Genomic DNA, 6,015 nt, shown 5'->3' with positions numbered 1-6,015 from the left:
TACTCCATATGTCGCATGTAGATACAGTTTATTTTAAAGAAATCCACTTGAAATTGTCTTAAAAAATGACACACAAATGGATGCAGTGCAACTTGTGGTTGCTGAGAAAATGCATTAGTTATGATAGTCCATTTAAACTAATGGGAAATCTTCAGGTGTATGCAAATCTGAACTCTCCTTTCTTCAGGCCGGTTTCCATTCTTGGCCAGCATATGACCAGAGATTCCTGGGCTGTATTTGAAGTTAGTAGGCTGCAGGTCATAAATAGTTGTCAGCATGGGTAGCCGATGCATCACATCTGGCATTCTGTCCTGTTATCTGAAGTTGACCACCATTTCGATCTGAAAATGTTCTTATATTTTTTCAGAGTGGAGCTTTCCTCGATTACAGCCCCTCCCTACATTCCAGTCACACACTGGCTAGGCCGTTTTCCCTACAAAGGAATGAGCCTTCAGAGACCACAGGTCTGGGCAATTAAGGGCAGGCCACACTTTATTGTAGTTGTAAATAGCTGGGATTCAAACAACTTCAAACAAATTCCCTATCCATCTCCAGAGGCCAACAGGCTTGCAGTGTGGGGAGCCATTTGCAAATCCTGCCCAGAGACCCACATGGTTCACTTTGCTTTTGCATTGGTGGGTTTCTTCTCTCTTTTCACACAGCATTGGTGTTTAAATAGGACAGCTGAAAGTACAGGGCTGCTTCTTAGTCATTAAGAAAATAGATGTTTAATTATCTGCTGAACGTTTTCATGCTGAAAGTGGTCTGAGTTGTCGCAGTGCTCCACCTTTTGACGGGTGACAATTTCAGTGAAAATGCTGCATTTATCTTTCAGCCAGAAATGTGATGCGACTTTCCAATTTGCACTCTGATAAAAGAAAAATTGAACTTTCTCTGGATTTCAACTGCAGAAAACACATCCACATAGTCTTCCTTAAAGGGCCATTTTTAGTGTGCAGGTTTTGGAAGGCTGGCAGTTAATTTTTCCAGTGGGCCCTTCCGTTTCGTTTGAATGGACCTATGAATAAACCCTGCAGACAGTGTCGCACAGTGCCTGGGATCCAGTGGATGGAGAGGAATACCCAAGGGGGCCCTTGACCTGATGATCTTGTGGAGTTCTTTGCAGGGGTTGGTTGCATTGGTGATGCAGAGCTGTGGAATACATGTTTTGCTTTTCTGATTTTTCTAATCTGTAGGCTCTCAACTGTCAAGCAAGAGTGGCTTTGTTTGGGCAGAAGGATTGGCCCGCCAAAGGTGTTCCAGGCAATGCTTGAGGGATTGGAGGGAAGGGCTGAACCACCTGGGGGAAGAACCTGGGAGGGGGGTCTTAGGGAGGTTAGGGGGGGATAGAGCATCGGAGAGCCTATGGTCGAAATGGTTTGGGGAAGGGGAAGGGAGCACTGGAAGGGAGCGGGGACGTGAGCGCTGGAAAGCGATTGAAAAATAAAGTACAAATGTCAAATCGGAGCGGAGGGCACTCTTGCTGCTAACTCACTGAGCGTGGGTTTCTGAATAGCAGTTTGAATTCGCAGTACATCTTTGGAATTGATGGAATAGGCTGAGGTACAGGCGTCTGCACTGAGGGTTGGTCATTCTTCTTTCTTGTCCACGCTCTAGCATTGATTGCTAATATCATCTGAAAGGCTTAGAGAACTGAAACACATGTATACTCCTATATATTTTACTCATGGTACAGTTTGTACTTGTTCAGTGATCGTATTTTATATTGTTGACCAAATGTTGCTGTTAGCGTGGGGTTTGGTTAGCAGCCTTTCATAAAACAGAAAATATGGCCAGCAGATTTGAGGAGGAATTCTAAAGCTCGAATTCAACTGCCTGATGCCCTTTTTCCAATATCGTATCTCCATTTTGTATTCATCCTCTTAGTTTGTTACACTCTGGAGGGTAAACAAACTTAAATAACTAGTGAAAACTCTTGAATTTACCATAGCCCCTAATGCAACACTGACAAACCCTGCTCCATTATTGCTCAGCATTTGGGAAACAGACTTTGTTGAGGTTTTCTACAGTAAGTCTGTTACTTACTCGAGGATTACTCTTTCTACCACTTTATTCTTTGGACATTTTGATACGTTACCCATCTAAAGCAAGACCAATTTACTGGTACCCCCTAACTGTTGTTTCTAAAATGTCAGTTACTCATATTTGCCACGGATCAGCAGAAAAGAAGTGTAATAAGGGAGGCATTCTGCACCTTCCTACTATGGTCACTGTTGAGGCAGTGCAACAATGCCTGACCTATCAAAGTGGCAATGTTGCTACAACCAGCTAATAATGCCCTCTCTGCCTTGCTTTTTTGCATGATATTCCCAGATGTGCAGCCTTGATAAGTAGCTAAAAGCACATTAACTGCCAAACATCAGCATAGAGCAATTTGCCCCTGATCTCCCATTAAGCCCTGTGAGTTTAACTAATCTCTATTGGTACATTCTTGGATGGTTCATTTGTTTACTTCTGCAAGGATTCTTTCACTGGCAATTATTTCCCTTCATCAAGCACTGAACACTCCTACTTAGGAATGTTGCCAGCCACTGCATTGTTTCACTACCTCAAAATAATGTAATACTTTAATAGTAACCTGTAGAGGTGATCTGCCATGCTGTTTTTCTTAATAGGCAAGTATTCTGCATCACATATATATTCTTACAAATGTAGCCATGATGGGGGGGTGCACTGGAAATGCCTTTGGCAAGCAAAGCGTCCAATGGAGCTTTATGGTCTGTTTGTAATATATGCTTATTCCCCCCACATATAGTGAGAGGCATGACTTACAACCAACAGTTTGAGGGATGGGGGAATCCTGCCACCACTCCCCACCCCTCCCCACCCCTCCCACTAAATTCATGACAAGGAAGAAGACCAGAAAACACTGCAATCACCCATTCTATTTCAGACGAATTCCTAGTGGACCCGTGATTGACAAGTATGTTGAGAGGTAGCCCCTCGGCCAGCCATACCGACCAAGGGACATACAGATCTATCCATGCGTGAAAGAAGAGCTGCAGGCCATGATCGGAGACACCTGTATGGACAGCTTGGACTAAACACCAAAAAGCCATATTGCAGATGTTTTTAGAGACACCGAAACATAGCAGCCTGAGACATGAACCACATGTGCTATCCACACTTCGAGAAACAAACACACGCTCGAATACATGAAGAACACACATGTACAGTTCTGTAGTTCGAGGACAGATGCATATACATACTGTCATTGCTTTTATTATTTTTGCCATTGGCTAAATGCAGCAACGCAGAAACCGCAAGAGATCCTGAGCAGAGCTTGCAGATGCTTGCATGCAAATAACCCTATGGAACTGCAGGATCACATATGGGACCTGACAGAGCCAAGACACTGTAGAAACTGCATTATAAGCTTTAGGAAAATTACAGCAGGCCTCCGGCCTCTGAGCAAGAGACGAGCTGGGCCGATTTAGGCTGGACAGAGAGCAAGACGTGTGAGACAGGACCTGCAGCCAAGGTCAGGATGACATTCCAATCCCCAGATGGCAATGGGGCCAGCTGCAGAAAATACAAATAAATCCTCATAATTCAGAGCTGCACAGCTCAAATCTGTGGTCTCTGAACACGTGATGCGGCTGAAGCAGGCCATGGACAGTGATCAGTGGTGGGAAAGGGGAGCTGGTCCCAGGCTGCGCGACACAGACCGCAACAAGTATGCAACAAGTGTTGCGCCGGACAGGAGAGCACTCTCATAAAGCAAAGGTGGTGTACATAAGTTACAATACAGGCACATAATCGTTCTCATCACCTTGAAGAGGTACACAGTGAGCTGAGAATCTTTGTGGATCCCAAGCCTGGGGATGTCAGCTCTAGCCAATGACTGTTTAGTACCCTAGGGGTGGGTAGCAATGGGCAAGAACCAATGGTAAGCCCACAACACTGCTGCAATGTTCTAGTTAGTGATTTGGGGATGGAACAGGCCAGCCACCTGACATGCGAGCGCCAGTAGAATAACATCTATAATGTCCTATAGAGGTTAAAACATACTCATTACCCAATCACCTGGCCCGATAAGTTTTCTGCAGAGGGGCCCAAGTTGTGACAAAGTCCTGGTGCCATTTTGGGGTAAAAGCGACCTGCGAGCCGAGGAAGGGCGAGATGTGCATGAATATTCTCTGTTCCTGTGCTGATCCCTGTTGGTTTTGTCTGTAATAAACGCAGTTTGAACTTATCATTGATTGAGTCCTCTGTGTATCCTGGGGGATGGTGTTGGGCCCTCCAAATCTGCAAACTTCCAGTGACCCTCTGGCATACCTGGGGGTTCGTCCCCAACAAGTCCATGCTGTGTTGCACATTTGTGTCCAATGGATTCCTTCCTCCCACCGATTGCTCATTTGGTACCTACTCCAGTGCCAGCTGTCTTTGTAAATTTTTTCAAACACCAATGCGGCTCTGCGTTGGTGCCACTGCAGGCCTGTGATGCAGAATGTGACTTCAGGGACTATTTATATGGATCCAGCAGCACCCCTATGACCTCTGTTCCTTTTTTCAGCATGCTCAGTATGCTGATTTACTACGCCACTAGTAATTTCTTTTTTGTTTTTCAACTGTCATGCTGAATCTCAAAAGGGGCTTCAAGCCATGTGGGGACTTCCCTGTGAAACTGCTGTTGCGTCCCGTGTTACGGCTGCCTGGCTTAGACCAGCCTTTTCTTTGGGTGTGGACGGAAATCTTGAGAAGAAGCATCATCCACCCCCCACAGATCCATGTTTCTTAGCTAACTGCATGCTACTGACATATATTAGAAAGCGAGTATGTTCACTTTGTCTTTTCTATGTAAGTTCCATAATGGAAACCAAGGTATGTTGAATTAAACGGAATATTGAAACATTCCCACCTGTTTTGCTGAGGTGGTCAGAGTGTGGCCACTCGCCTTCTAATATGTCGGTAGCATACAGTTTCTTTTTGTACAATGCAGAAATTGCACCAGGATGCTCCCTAAGTGTTCCATCCACACTTATTGTTCCTCCATTCCCCCCATCTCTCCTGCCCCTCCGCACTGTTCCCCTGGGCACTAGAGTAAGCGCACTATCATGTGACAATGCACAATTGTGCCACATGAGACATCGATTTAATCTACAAGGTTGTTAACAATGTGATCCAATATCTGCTAAACCCAGATGATGGCAAACTATGGGTCCACTCATACCCAGGTTTTGTACATGTTTTATCTCCCTTCAGGGGATGGAGCTGCTCGCCTACACGGTCTCATGCAGAGGCAAGCTGGTAGTGGTAATGGTCCTGAAGAAGATGGCGTAAACTGCACATGCCATTGAAACCGGTAGACCTTTTTTGGCCATGAGTATTCTCATGACCTCTTTTGATATCCCTGACAATAAGGGGGGGATGCAAGTAATAGTAAGAACACACAAAACTCACACATTGTGAGCCTTTTAAGGTGTCCCATATTTATGGGCTATTTTTAGCCACTGTTCTATGGAGCACAACCAACTGTATCCGGCAGACTTGATGCCCAAGGGTTAATAAATTATGAACAGAAATCCAATGGTGACAAGTGATTTTTGCCAGCCAATTAGCTGTTTTAACAGGAGTTAATAATCAGTCCTGCTGTCCATGATAGCCAGTCGGTTGTGCTTTTTCTGGGGGGGTATTTTAGGTATTACTTAACTGAACGAAATATGAATAATCCATACATTTAGGAGCACTGAGGGATAGTCTCGTCTTTATCCCTTTTAGATAGGCGGTGCACCACTCACTACCTACGGCCAGGCACTCCTGCTAGGGTCAGGGTGTACTTCCTCTAGGGATAGTCAGCACATTGTTTTGCCAATTGTTCTGTTCCGAACACGCGACAATTGAGTTCATGATAATTATTTTTCTCCCAAAGGACCGTTGATGTTGTGATACAGGACTGTTTAACGGTTAGGGAAGGCATCCTTTGATTCCCAGTAAGTCTTTGAATGTACCCTGTTGTTGGTACTTGTCATATAACTTTCCCTGAGAAGGATT

The sequence above is a fragment of the Ambystoma mexicanum genome, chromosome 10, assembly GCF_040938575.1.
Source record: "Ambystoma mexicanum isolate Mex_15411 chromosome 10, UKY_AmexF1_1, whole genome shotgun sequence".
NCBI lineage: Eukaryota > Metazoa > Chordata > Amphibia > Caudata > Ambystomatidae > Ambystoma > Ambystoma mexicanum.
The sequence above is the reverse complement of the archived record's forward strand: the minus strand, read 5'-3'. Positions refer to the sequence as shown.